Source organism: Amblyomma maculatum, chromosome 2 (genome assembly GCF_055883805.1).
Source record: "Amblyomma maculatum isolate TAMU_Amacu chromosome 2, ASM5588380v1, whole genome shotgun sequence".
Lineage (NCBI taxonomy): Eukaryota > Metazoa > Arthropoda > Arachnida > Ixodida > Ixodidae > Amblyomma > Amblyomma maculatum.
In genome coordinates, this window is record NC_139345.1 from 123324522 (window position 1) to 123339615 (window position 15094).

Below are 15094 nucleotides of genomic sequence, written 5' to 3' on the forward strand. Positions count from 1 at the left end.
GTAAGGCTTTGAAATTACTGCGGTACCAAACGGGAATGTTTTTTGCACCCTTAAAACAACTAGGGTTTTTTTTCCTATGACCAGCAGCGGCAAGTTCTCGGTGGCAGTAAAATTTACACTAACATAACAATAATCCTTTCTTTACAATGGTTACCCCCTTACTGGAATCGCCCAACAAAAGACAGGGTGCAGTCAGGAAGCATTTTGAATAAGAGGCCAGTCTCATCACAGTTAAAGATGTCCTCTGGACTGAGTTGAGCCATCAGTAGCATCTACTTGATCTTGCGGTAGTCTGCAATTGTCACTGGATTGATGGCTTTGTTCTCCTTGCACATCTTGTAAAGAGACAACACGTCTCTTCTTGAAGCTGCGCAGCCATCTATCCGTAAACTTGAAATTTTAAATGTTACATTTTCATGGGCAGCATCTATGCTTTTTCCTTCATTGTGTCGCCTGACGCTGTAAGATTATCGACAGCACAGGTTTCAGCCAAAGTAACAACACATTTTCCAGTTCAGGATTATTGCCTTTCCAATCGCTTTTCTGGCTGCTGCAATGGGTTGCCTCAAAGGCTGAAAAAATCTTCACATTGACATAGTCTGAAATCGTTTGTTTTGACACAGAGAACTCCTTGGCCCTGTCGGCTTTGCCAATTTTTCTGCCTTCAAGACCCGTGTCACCCCTTAGGTGAACTGGTGAGGGCCCGTAATTTGGTACTACCTACAGAATGCGGCTTTATAAGCTTTACACCTTGCAGCCACTGTACAGATGATCCTATGTCATAGCCTGTTGGAATCTTACTGTGCATTAGGTTAAAGGGTACCTTGGCATAGACAAGCGGGCGCCGTAGCCATGCACGGTGGGATTTTCTCCGCCCTCTTGTTATGACAAACCCTGGAACTTCATTGAACTTTAACACGTTACTTTTTTTCTGCCGGACCATCACATCATTTTAAGTCTGTCATATTTAGATTTCCAATCTAACCTTTTTTAAACATGGGAACAGTCCGAAGGAACATTGCTAGTTTATAGTCTTGCATGGAAAATGAAGAGTATTTAAAGTACATTTCACCATAACAACCACAAGAACATATTGAGAATTCTGTCAGTACCAGGGGAAGCTTTAGCTTTCATATTCAGCAGCATTTAAAACGGAGTATTTACATACCTGGCAGCTGTAGCTCAGAACATCTCTTGTCAGCTGCCTATTATATTACCTGAACCTCCACATGGGCCCGCTGCTGCGGCACAAAGCCTTGGTGAAAAAATATACTCAGTTAATATGTTGCATGTGTCTGATGTACTTAGGGAAAAGTTCTTGCTGTTTGCTCTAGATCAGTGTGCTTCCTTCTGTTTCTATGCTCCACTGCCCAGGGACAGTATTACCAAATTTGTCATTGCAATCCACATATCCATCTGGTACAAACTCTTCTGGTGTCGTACACATGGAGTTGTGAAGAGCACAGAAAGCGAGGACAACGAACTTGGCCAGCTCCAGGGCAGAAGCCATATGTGACTCAGAAGGACACTCCAGTGAGCAGCCAGAATTCAAAAGCATTTTCCACAATGTGCCTGCAACAATAAATTCGTCTTTGTATTGTCACAGAAAGCAAGGATTAACACAGCTACAAATAAATGAGGCTGGGGACTGGAAACAAAGGATGAAAAGAATTGAAACCTAAAAAATGTTTTGAGTGGTCATGTTTATTGCCACATTAGTACCCTGCTGTAACAATCATATTTGGATTAGTGACATGTAGTCACAATGACACTTTATAGCAACATAACCGATGACGAGTATATTCGGCATGAACAAAAAATTTTTCACTCCTAAGCGGCTCAGTTAGGACGAGTTAGCCCACATGGCTGAAGAGGTGGCGATTGCTCTTGCAATAGCAGGGACAATGGCTACTACAATTATAAGTGATCCCGAAACAGCAATATGCAATCTTCTCTAGGGAAGGGTCTCCACAGGCAAAAGGGATACTGAGAACATGTCAGGATGACAGAATAATCCAGCTAGTATGGGCACCAGCCCACTCCCAGCTTCAAGGAAATGAGGGAGTTCATAAGCTTGCCTGCGGTCTCACCTTCCGGGTAGGCTCTGATCCTCAGTACACTCTTAGCAGGGACAGGTTAGTCAGCTACAAAGAGATTCCAGAACACTATCAACTAAACAGGTTAGAACACCCACCGGCAGACAGGACACTAAATAAGATCTAAGAAAGCATTTGGAGGCGCTTACAAACAAGGACTTTTCCGAACCCAGCTACTTTAAGTCAGTGATACCTGGAGCAATCCTCAGATAGGTGCAAACTATGTCAGGATAAGGCAGATCTGGTACATATGATATGGACGTGTCCAGAAATAAAAGATATTAATGAACCGATAAAACCATAAGAATTTTGGGAGACTCTACTGTTGAGCTCACACCCTGAGACTCCACTCATCCGTCACTACCTTCGTATGAGGCAGGCCATTTGCCACAATTCCCTCTAGGGTAGCGGCGTCATGCTTCGTGGAACATCCAGGTCTTCCTGGTGGATATCCAGTAGAGGCTGACAATTCAGGGGCTTCGGTCTTCCACATTGCTGTAGTTGTGGAACCGGCCAGGAACGTCGCTTGCGAGCAGCCGACCATGGTTGGCTTTCCATCTGCGGAAAAGGGACTCGTCTATCTGAACTTCCTCCACAGGGAAGCCCATGCGTGTTCTCTATCGCAGGTCCTTGCACAACAACCGTTCAAATGAAGTTGGTCCAATCGGCATGGGCCTCCAGTCAGCTTTTACTGCTTCTTGACCTACTCTGAAGCCAGGGCGGCGTTCATTACATCAGCCAGAGGATTTCCTGCCACAAAAGCTTCACATTGGACTTATCAGCAGCATCCCAGAAAGCGAAGACATTATCCGTAGCCTGACAACTTCTCTGTTTTCCTGAGACAGCTCTTTCCGGCAGGTCCCGCAATTAAAGGTTGGACGAGGTCCTTTTGGACGTTGGTGCATCTGCGTTGTGATAGAACCCGCGCAGTTTGGCTTGCTGGGATTGAAGCCAAGTCTTCTGCACACCTCCCAGAAGTGCTGCGAATTCTTCAGTCTTATGCGGCGCTGCTTGTCTGAGGGTGGAGTTGGGGCTGCCGAAAGCAGGCCCTGCTCAGGACAAAACTTGTCAATAAGGTAATCCTCATACAACGTGTTGGCAAAGGAGATGATTTCAGGATCAATCCTCCCGGCTGCTGCTACCACGATGCATGAGATATCAGGAATATGAATGGCTGACTGCAATAGTCGCCCACGATTACACTTTCCACAAATTTCAGTGTCGCACCATCCCCTTGCGAATCAGCACAAAGCATGATAGGAGAACGGAGCGATCGCCTCCCACGTTGGCTGTTGTTGGCATGCTGTGCCACTGCTTTCTGCTGTTCTTGTGTGCATTGTTTGTTTTTCCTTGCAAATGCAGTCTTCTTGCAAGTCTTCTCATGTGCATGGTTGTTGTTTCCTTGCAAAATGCAAGAAGCACCGAATTGCTCTGATGGTCAACTGCTATTCTTTGTGCAGTTCTGCGGACTTTTGAAGTGAAAGCTTGAAGGCCTCTGCCCTCGCTCAGGGGGCTCGTGAGCTGCAACTCGTACGACGAATGGCCGGCAATAATGTGAACAAGAATCACTTTAATTGCAACACTCACAATAAATGCCAGCGATATTGTCACACCCATAAAGTGACCAGGAAGACCTTCTGGCAGGCTTGACAGGCCAGGTTCACGCAGTCAGCGGGACAGTAGCACAGGCACCACCAAACAAGGTCCAATAGAACGCGCACCTCCAACTCCTCTTCTTTCTTCCTTTGCCTAGCTTTCCTGAACACTTCTTCGTAACACTTCCCCCATTGCAGGCGAAGCCCTTCGGGCAAGTCACTCTTCAGGACGACGATGGCAAGGTTTGAGTCTCGCGACATGAGTGACCACAGTGCATGCTGAACGTCAGCCACTTTTGATGAGGCGCGCAATCCGATAGGTCACTAATTTTGTCCAAGATATTGTAGGGACCAGCATAGTGTGCGAGCATTTTCTGGCTGAAGCCACAATTCCATGTTGGGCGCCAAAGCCAGACCAACTCGCCAGGGAAATAGGCGACGTGGCAATGATGAGCGTCATAGAGACATTTCGAGCGTTGTTTTGAGGCGAGCGTTCTCAAGCGGGCTATCCTGCGGGCTTCTTCAGCACGGCAGAGGATCTCGGCAACCCCAGGATCGGCGTCTGTGGAGAATGGAAGGATGCTGTCGAGGATGTGTCAAGGAGCGGGCATACAGTTGAAAAGACTAACTCTAACGTGTTGCTTCCTGTTGAGCGGTATTGTATGCGTATGTTGTGAATGGTAGTAGAGTCCCAATTCTTTTGGTCGGCGACAATGTACATTGAAAGCATGTTGGTGATTCTCCGGTTGGTTCGCTCAGTCATCCCAGCTGCGAGAAGAACATGCCTTTAATTTTGCCACAGGTTTGCCCCCCTTCTTTCGCCGACTCCAGTTACCTACAGCAGAATTCACACTTTACTCGTCTAGCACAGTCCGTTTTAGTTCTTGCCATGTCTCATACACGTCTACCACATTTGTTTGAGGACTGTAAGGTGTAGTGTGTCGAAAATGCGTTGTGCACAAGCGAAGGAGTTCTTCCACAACATCTGCGGTAAAAACCCATGGTGGCCTATGGCGAAGTATAATGAAGTGTAAAACGAAGAGGGAGGCCTGGTGTGCTGTAGCCGACGGAAGAGCTGCCGTTTCACAATAATGCATGTGATAATCAGAGCAGGTAACGATCCAGCGGTTACAGTCATAAGACTTGAGACAGGGCTCCAGTAGGTCTACGCCAACCTGCTCAAAAGGAGATATTGGCAGCTTTACAGAGTGTAAGAGAACAGAGAGAGCACCAGTGGGACGTTTGTGACTGGCACACTGATCACAGCTCGCCACATACTTCTCAGTGGTTTCTCACATCTATGGCCAGTAAAAACATTCTTGGATGCGATGGAGTATCCTTGCAGATCCCAGATGTCTCGAAGTGAGATCATCATGCATGGCGTACAAAACAGAAGATCGTAGTCTGCGAGGTACCATCAGAAGGTAGCAGAAGCCAGTGCCACAATAGCCTTTTTTTTACAAAAGGCCGCCACGTACACAAAAGGGGTGGTCCTGTACAGCAGTAAAGAATGGCTTCAATTTCTTATCCTGCCTCTGCTCAGTGCGGAACTTGCGGGCATCAGGGAAAAGAGATAATACCGCGGCAATATAATCGGCAAAATTGTCGGCGTCACATTCTGTCATCGCAACCGGCAAACGTGAGACAGTCCACATCAGCTTGCTGGCGGCTGTTCTTGTATGACACCGTATAATCAAATTCTTGCAAACGGATTGACCACCACGCAAGGCGGCCAGACGGGTCGCGGAGGTTGATCGGCCAACACAGGGAATCATGGCTAGTAACCACTGTGAATGGGCGTCAGTACAAATAGCAGTGAAACCGCTAACTGCAAAAACTACGGTGAGGCACTCTTGCTCAGTAATTTGTAATTGCACCCAGGTTTACTTAAGGAGCGACTGGCATAAGCTGTAACATGTTCCTTGTCGCAATAACACTGAATCAACACAGCACCAATGCCAACTTCACTGGCATCAGTATGCAATTACGGTGGAGTAGGAGGGTTGAAATACAGAATTGGATGCGATGTTAGTAAAAACTTTAGTTGGTGAAAAGAAGTCTGCATGCCAGCAGGTCTTCAAGGCATCCCAACATCGCGGCTCTACTGGGCGGCTGCACGTGTACTCGAGTGCCACACACGGGGTGGCAACGCTCACCGGATCATATATGAGTGTAGTGTCCATTTTCCAGTGATTCTTAAATTGAGCTGACTGGTGGAATAATAACTTTACAGATACGGGGAAGTGATCAGAGATGCGTGGGACACCGCGCAGACAGCTCGAAGCGCTGTAGTTGCTCGCAAACTATTTGCCTGATCGTGAATGACAATTCTGTGAAGCTATTTTCAGTGTTAGCCACAGTTGCATCGTTGGCTAGTCACCCAAATTTTGGTGTTACGGGACGAGTCCTCAGTGTCTCAAAAGTGTGGACGTGGCGAATGAGATCAGAAACGGCATCCAGGTCATCTTTTGGTATCAAGAAATTGTAAACATCGTCAGCAATGCCTTTCAGCAAATGTCTTCTTTATCTTCCTCGGTCATCTGAGCATTTGTTGCTTTACAGAGCCTCAAGATGTCCTCTATATAGGTTGTGCAAGTTTCTCCCGGTAGTTGAGCCCTCTGTGTGAGCAGGTGTTAAGTGCATTTTTTCCACGTAAGGCAGTCACCAGAGCACAGGCACAATTGGGTCACAAAATGCTCTCAGGTTGTCCGAAAGTCCTCATGGTTTTCGAACCAGACTAGCGCAGTATTTGTCAGGAAGAAAACTGCGTTCGCAAGTTGAGCAGCAGCATCTCATCGGTTGTAGCAGCTCACCTGTTGGTAGTGGGCCAGCCACTCGTCAACGTCTTCAAGTCCGGGGCTGCCGATAGTGTTGCGTAAGCCAGTCCCTGTGTCCGCAGGCCGGTCTTTAGCCTTGATTGCAGCGTCACCATGGGCTGCTGGTGGGTTATCAGCAGGTTGCATGGCACTGGCCAGTGGTTCAAGGCCAGCAAGGTGACGACTCCTACGATGATCCAGTTCTAGCTGCACTGAATGTAGTTCCTAGGATTTTCACCCAGCACCTCCACCACCATATCAAGCCTGTAACGTGACCAGGAAAACCTTCTGGCAGGCTTGACAAGCCAGGTTCACACAGCCAGCGGGACGGTAGCATAGGCACTACCAGACAATGTCCAACGGAACGAACACCTCCAACTCATCTTCCTCCTTTGCCTGGATTTTCTGAACACTTCGTAACAATATGAAATTGCGGGAAAAAGAACAGCACCAATCTTGCCATTTGCTGCACCACACCATACAAGGGAGGGAGGACAGATAACGTGCCACAACATAAGAGGCCGGTGTAACAGTGAAAAAAACGAGGAAAGGCTAAGCCCTATGTGGAGAGACAAAAAAACATCCGCGCTGAAGGATGTGCCGAAAGAAAAACAGTCCTTCATTAATGCAAACACTCACGTAGAGCTCCCGGCGGACACTTCCACACGGGCCGTCCGGACAAAAAGCCCCCACCAGCTGCTTGCTCGCAGCTTGTCTAAGCGCTCGGGTCACATGCCGCATTGCGCGTCAGAGTCCAAGGTGCCCAACATGCACAGTAGCGTTATCACTGGCCGAGTGCCGCCGGATCTGTTCTTGCATGTGCAAACGGGTCAAAGACCCCACACTCCCCCTTCACAAGACGGTATCCCTCATGGGGGTTAAAAAAAGAAAAAGTACAGCAAGAGTGTTCACGATGAACTAAACATCGCCCAGGGCTAGAAGGTTGCCACCTGCCAGTGTCGTGAACAGCAGGTACTTGTGGTGTGTTCTGGCTCTGACTTGGAGCTGTGGCAAACCCAGTCAGCAAGCGGCGCCTGGTGCCATTTGGAGCACCAGGCTCCAGAGCCTGGCACTAAGTTTCGTGCAGCTGCTGCTATTCCTGGTGTAACACGCTAAGGGTGTGCGCTTTTTAAAACACTGCAAGGTGTCACACAGCAAACACCAGCCTATGTTGGCCTCCTCGAGGGGCCGGATGGGGTTTATGCGGCGAAGCTCCTCCAAGATATGGCTGGCGAATGGCGCTGGTGCCGGTAGACTGCCTCTCTGCGGCCATACCCTCGTCTCCCGGGCAGACGCCAATGCAAAGGGCGCCTCCGTGCTGTTACCAATGTGGCACCAGGTTGGCACGCGCTGCCCACGCCCTTGACCCTCGGGCCTTGCTTGCCGACGCCGTGGGGAAGCCCGATAGGCAGGCCGGCTGTAAGGAGCCTGGACCCTGTTAAGATGGCTGTGGCTAGGTAGGACGCAAAGTGGCCATAATAGCTGGGATGTCTCCATTCGTTGTGGTTATCATGTGGCATCCTGAGCAGCAACAGAGAAGTGAGAACAACGAAGATCAGTCGAAGTATGAGCGTTTTAACAGCGTGGTTAGCTGGCTCAAAATAACGGTCATATATCTGCTGTAGCCGCCCCCTTTTCCTCACTGTCAGGCATTGCATCGTGTGGTTTGGTGACTTGATGCGAGTAGCAATCAGCGTTACTAGATTACCTGGTCAGTTTTCAAACTCCGCTGCATTTCTGCAGCCAAACGTGGCCCCATTAGGCTACCTCATGAGGTGGCGCTGTCGACTCTGTTAGCCGGTCTGGTCGGTGTCTTGTCGAATAAGCTACCACTGTGAGACGTGCACGCTGTGTTTCACGGCACTTTGCACCGTTAATTTTCGTTTAACTACGATATTTCTAAGACCATACACAGGTATTATTCTGAATGTGCCAACTGCGTGGCATTAAGCCAGTGAGAACGCTCCTGGGAGGCACAGATAAGATCATGATGTGAATCATTCAGTGAGATATCTGGTTCTTGGTCGGTTATGGCTTTTTTTGTTTATTTACTTCCCTACAAACTAAATGATTCTTTGCTTAAGGCGAGCCACGAAATGGTAGACGAATCGGATGTAAAAATATTGTAACCTAAATCCAAGTACCATCGGTGAAGCGAGGCAGTCAACACTTGCATGCGCGCTTCTTATGCAAGATGCAGTGCTACCACCGTGAAACCTCAACGTTATTAAGGATAAAACACGCAAAATGTCGGTAATAGAAAAAGTCAGACTGAAAGCAATTTACTCAAACCATATAGAAAAAAAAAACATACATCTTAGTTGGAGCTGCTTTTAATGGGGGCCAAACAGTTACAATAGACGTGCCTTTTTGTTCGCAGCAGCCACTTTCTCCTTGCTCTTTAGCTGTTGATTAGCATCTCCAGAGAAAAAGTGCATTCTTGTATTGATAACAAAGTTGAATATTTGACAAATAAATGATGACATATGTTCAGTACAACCTAAACATGCAAGGCTGCACTTCTCTAGCTCTTCCAGCACTTTCCAAAAAATGTTTGTGCAGGGTCCAGCCTTATTTAGTGTAGCAGAGACTACTTTGTGAACACTTTCATCACACTCAACATCTTAATTGTTGGGTGCTTCATGCAGCCCTCCTTAAAGCTCCTGTAAGTGGTGACGTATGCATCAGAGCCAACAGTGGGGTTTGACTGCTTATATCTTTTAAGCACAGAATGCATGCCATATGTTTTTCAAATTTATGTACTACATATTCACTCAAGTAGTAAATAGCAGCTTCGTCCACTTTTCCTTTGAGGTAGTTGTGGTCATCTTCCTCCTTTTCAGGCAACCTGGTAGAATCTGATAATCTCCATTAATTTTCTTTCAATGGAGCCATGCAGAGAAGCTTGCTTAGTGCTGTGAATCTCTTTTGTCTTCTTCAGTGTGTCCTGAACACTGACAAGCACATTGCATGGCACACCTTGCATGCTGCCATGTAAAGCCATCCTTATCGGCGTGTATAAACCAAGAAGGCAGAATATCTGCTTGAAGTTGACCATGGTAGGGTGTGATTCGTCCCCTCCAACGCCACAAGTCCAAAGTGGCGCTGAAAAAGGTATATAGTTTGTTCATCTGCAATGAACTACAACACTCATAGCTTAACACTCATATAAAGAAGCAACAAGCACATTGTCACCTCTAAGGGGTCCTGGTTTAACTTTGCTGTCGAAACAGTGGGCACCCTGATCCAGATGGAACTCGATGATGTCCAGTATTGACATCAAAGTAACACGCAGGGATTTCATTGTTAGTTACGATGCAAAGAGCTGGAGCCCTTTCTCGCTGCAATTTTTTTTCTGTGACATTCAACATCTCCAAGAAGGCTTTTATGACCTGAATGAATGAAGTAAAATTTATGCATATGGTAAGCGTCAACATGCATGAAATATCAGGCACTGAGGGAAGAAGGCACTTTGGCTTGCCTGTATTTGCTTTGAGTTGCGTTTGATGCCTCTTTCTTGCAGCTTAATACTCAAAGCGTCAAATAAGCCATTGACTATTCTGGTGAATGCTTCTGTACCCTCAGAGCCAGTCATGCCTTCTGCCTTAGCTTCCCTGTATATGCGGATGCCAACAGCGGTCCCACGGCTGAATAGCTGTAAAAAAGCGCATTGGTGCATTAGTCACAACAGTATCCAGAATAGTGTAAGCTTTTCTTTTTTTCTTTCATTCAATACCCCTTTTTATTTTATTTTTACATATTCCTTTATGCCTTGAGGAAATAAGCAATGTTATTAAAAAAAAGATAAACAGTATCACCTAGGTAGCGATGCAGACGCTCATGATACTGGATATGAGCGTCCACTGAACATTCATGTAGGGAAAAACTCGCACAGGACAGTACACTTGTTTAGAGTGCCCGAGTGGTGTGCTGCGGAGCAAATGCGATCATCGTGGCAGGTGACAAGGACAAGATGCTGGAATACAGTCTGCTGGCCGAAAAAAGAATCGCGCAGTCGACACAAGGCGAGATCAGCGCTGTCATGTGTCTTCCGCACGCCGCCACATGAGACTGATGTGACTTCTGCCACGAGGATGTCCTTCCGCTGATGGTGCACTGCGTGCGTGTTTTCCCACCAATTTGTCTGAAGAGGCAAAGGTTGCTCCAAGCAACGTGCATCCGCAGGTGAGAGTGGCGCAGTGGCAGCAGTGGACCGTGCCAGTGTCACCTAGAACTAATTTCAGGCCTGCTCACTGCTGCCGTGACATCACGTCTTGACCGAGCTGCGCGGAAGTGGGAGGCTGTGAAGCACATATCACTTCCTGTGAAAAGGAATGGTCACGGTGAAGTGCACATCCCCACTGAAAATATTGTGCGCGACTCAGCACACAAAATCTGTGCGTGGTTATCGACCCGTACAGTGCGTGGACATGCACACTGCATGACCTTACGCGCCCACTTACTGCGAGTGTGGCAAAATTTTTTTATAGTTATCAACACGCAGAGCATATGGATGTGCGTACTCGCAGAGTGCAAGGAATGAGGACACACGAAAGGTTCAAGACAGCAGTCTGGTCTCAGTGCATGAGACACCTTTAGCATGGGAATGCCATCATGCTATGGTGATACTTTGCATGGTTGCACAGCTCCGACATCACTCCTCATGATTGTGTTGCAAATAATACTAATATCCCAGCTTTAGACCTTGTGCAAGGCCTCAGTGAGTGTCTGCTGCAGTTGTGACACAAAATGTTTGGCAGAAATGATGCTCTCCATGAGATGTGCCTCAAGTGTAAAGCATGCATGCTTGCAAAAGGCATACTTTTGGTCTCCTGGATTAGCTTTATTCATGTCATGTCTCGGCATGGGTGATACACAGTCACAAAACTTCAGCTCCTTTCCATCCGCCAGGTTGAAGCTTGGATACAGGTTTCCTTCTTCAGCTGTCCTTGGCCTGGTGGGTTCGGGTTTGGATACAGGTTTTCACTGCGATATCTGCAAAATGCAAATGCAGGACTATATGCCATATAGTCCTGCATTTTATTGGACTGCAAAGATCTTCCCGGAGTTCAGGAATGCGAGCTATACCTGAACAAAATTCTCGTACATCACAGTTCAGACTTTCACTATCTCTACCTTTGGTCGTGAACAAGTGCAAAAATGTGCGCTGAATACTTTCCGTATGTCTTCGGCGCTGTCAGACTGTGTCCCGTTCGGCAATACAACAAAGGGAATCGATGTACCCCTTTCTTAAGAGCCACTGCGAACACTGCGAAGGACCGCGGGGTCAGCAACAGGCCTCCCCTTTACAAACGATTCTGCAGCTGTGCGCGAGCTAAGGCAAAGCAGGAGTTCATAACGAGCTTTTACCTGATTTAGATAATCCTGCATGGTGAACGTGAGAGGCTCATCATGCCGCACTATACGTGCTCTCCGAAGGGTATCATTTATTTCAGCTGTCAGCCTCAACTTTCTTTCTCGACCTCCTTTCATTAGCTCTGCACGCCAGCTGGCCTTCAAGGCATCCCAACATCGCGGCTCTACTGGGCGGCTGCACGTGTACTCGAGTGCCACACGCAGGGTGGCAACGCTCACCGGATCATATATGAGTGTAGTGTCCATTTTCCAGTGATTCTTAAATTGAGCTGACTGGTGGAATAATAACTTTACAGATACGGGGAAGTGATCAGAGATGCGTGGGACATAAGGCGGGAATCTGAGGACGTCACAGCTGGTAACATGAGTAGCTAGATTTTCAGGGAAGTAAAAGCGGTCTAATCGGCTCATGTTAGAGCCGCGTTGCCATGTTGCTTCAAATTCGTTACCATGCAGATCGATCCACGCATCTCTAAGTCTGAAGCTACATATGAGCCGTTTTAGTGTTCATACGCCTGTGTAAGGCCTGCCCTGTCTGCGACCACTGACATCCCTGTGAGAGTCCTCAACACAGTTGAAATCCCCAACCAGAAAAGTGGGATAGCTATCAAACATGTAGGCATCGAGTGAATAAAAAAATTCAGAGGTACAAGAGCGCTGCGCTGGAGCGTAGATTATAAGTGCTCTCACACGACGACCATGCAGGTTAAAGTCAACTGCCAACGTGCGTCCATCAAACCCGAAATGACAATCAGCACCGCGTCGATAAGCAGGCGTAAGAAATACAACTCCGACTCCACTCATAAATGCACAAGTTAACGTAAAAAATGCTTCAACACAAAACCGGGAACAAAAAGACTGAACATCATACGGGGAACTAAAGTTGCATTCTTGTAAAAAAAGAATATCTACGTTAAGTGCTCGCGCGAAGTTCACAATCTCCCTCTGTTTGTCTAGGCTGCGCAAGCCCTGAGCATTCAGAGATAGAAGGTGTACAATCGCCATTATGAGAAGAGCACACGCAGATATTTTGAGACTAAGAAAAAGAGGAAAACACTGAAATGAGGCCATTTTTCTAGGGAGAAGTGTGCCCTAACTGCGTCGGGGCACTTGCAATCTTGTGGGGCTTACTGGTATCAGAGGACCTGTCGCTTTCCGCTGAAGCAGGGTGTCCCCGTTTCATGCCGTGGCGATCTTCTTCTATGGCGATGTCCAAGGGGGGTGCACTGATGCGGTGGCTGAGTGGGTGTTTCAAGTCCATTTTTTTACTTTTGGCGAGTAGCTTGCCGACACGAGAAGGCTGAGGCACGCACGCAGGCATGCTGTGGCGGGATGTTTGGCCGTCTCGTTCAGCTGCACGGGAGCCGCGTTCAACAGGGTTGTGCGGTAGCTCGCTGGTACTTGGAGCACTTCTATCGTTGAGGTTTGCATCACTATGTGACGCTGGTACGGTCGCTGACTTGGACGAGCTTTGGCAAGTGGCTTCGTCACTTGTGTTTTCTTCAGAAGTCATTGGCAGTGCTGGGAAGATTGTGTCAAGTGATTTTGTGCCGCTCTCGCTCGGGCATTATTATTTTTTATCAATCGTGAAGGTGTCGGCATCCGATTCATCTTCTGTGTTGCCACCCGAGGTGACAGCTGGCACTTCAGGCGTTTCTTGCGTCTCCGTTGCCGCTGCTGCAGCAAATGATCTTGGTCGGATGTAGTCAACCGTGGCGTGACTTTCAGCACACTTACGGCACGGTTCTTCGCAGCCCTCCGTTTCGTGTCCGAAAATGCCACACCTACTGCAGTGGGGGGTGTGGCAGTCCTTTCCGACGTGGCCTGCCAGGCGGCAACGTGAGCACAGCTTCTCTACACCGCGGTAGTCGCACATTACTCTGTAACCCTCGACCTTCAGAAAATTCAGGATGGGCTTTTTCATCTCTATCCGAGCGACTCGGATGCCTGTACCAACACCTGGCCGACCTTTGAACGCCGGCTCATGGACATTTTGGACGTTGCCGTAAACTGATAACGCTGCGGCGAGCGGCGCATCGGCCACCCACAGCGGCACTCGAAAGACTGATACATGAACAATTTCTGGGCCAACACTGACTAGTGGCACTGAAACGCCATTAAGCAAAATAGCGCCTCGAGTCTTGAGCTTCATGGCAGCGCTGTTTGAGGCAGCAGCGACACCAAACTTTACTCCTCCCATATGTTGGAGGGACTTAACTCCGGCTGGGCCGGTGACTTTTGAGTGCATCGATGACATCATCTATGGTGCTGCCATCTGGTGCATTGATGATGAATCAATGAGCTTTGGGCAGGGAGGCCGCGTAGGCCATCTTGCGGCAGGGCGGAGCCCTGGCTCCCACGGCGATCTGCTGTGGTGCCCGGGCGGTCGACTCGGCGAAGGACTCCTGGCCTGAACCGTTGGTAGAATCCAAGGTCTGCCTTGAAGATCTGGTCGCAATCCGGCAGAGTAACAGCACACACGGTAGCTTAACAGCACACCAGCCTAACAGCACACACCACGGCAGAGTAACAGCACACCAGTCAGATCATTCTCCTGAATCAAACTTTGTTTATCGATTAGGCACTGCTACCTTTATGTCGTAGCATGGAAACTGATTTTCCTCCTATTTTTCCCCTTGAAACCAGCATCCGATTCATCGCAGATCCAGGTTGCGCATGTAGTACGGCGTTCACCACCCAGATTTTCTTATCCTTCTTCCGATTAACAACCTTCTCTGCCTCCTTCTCCTCTAGACCGTGCACCACGCAGACTTTCTTGCCGTTCTTCAGCTCAATAAAGCCATCGGCATCTTCTTCCTCCAGGCGACATTCCGACTCTGACAGAGCCCTCGGGCATGCCGCCTAGGGAGCTGCCTTGTCTGCGTCGGGACACATCGCTTTGTGGCCCTTCTGTCCGCATTTCCAACACGTGGATGGATTGTTGGTTTAGAGTTTGCGGCAGTTAGGTGCATAATGGCCTAGTTGTCCGCAGAGATAGCACCTCGGGGGTGACTTTATGCTAGGGTGTGTCTGCCGGAATTCGGGCTTTGGAGGGGTTTCAGAATTTACATTTTTTCTCAAATTTTCGCCTCCCTGAGCTTCGAAATATTGGTCTGCGAGATTCATCATTTCGTCCAAAGTATTAGCTTTTCTTTCTTTTAAATACAGTGACAGACCAGGGTGACAGCTGCTCAGGAATTGTTCCTTAATT

The 15094-nt window shown here is 48.1% G+C and overlaps 1 pseudogene; it reads right to left on the reverse strand.

The window, feature by feature from the left end:
• Positions 1-8858: 8858 nt before the first annotated feature.
• On the reverse strand, positions 8859-13204 carry LOC146199739 (uncharacterized; annotated as a pseudogene).
• Between the last annotated feature and the right edge of the window lie 1890 nt (positions 13205-15094).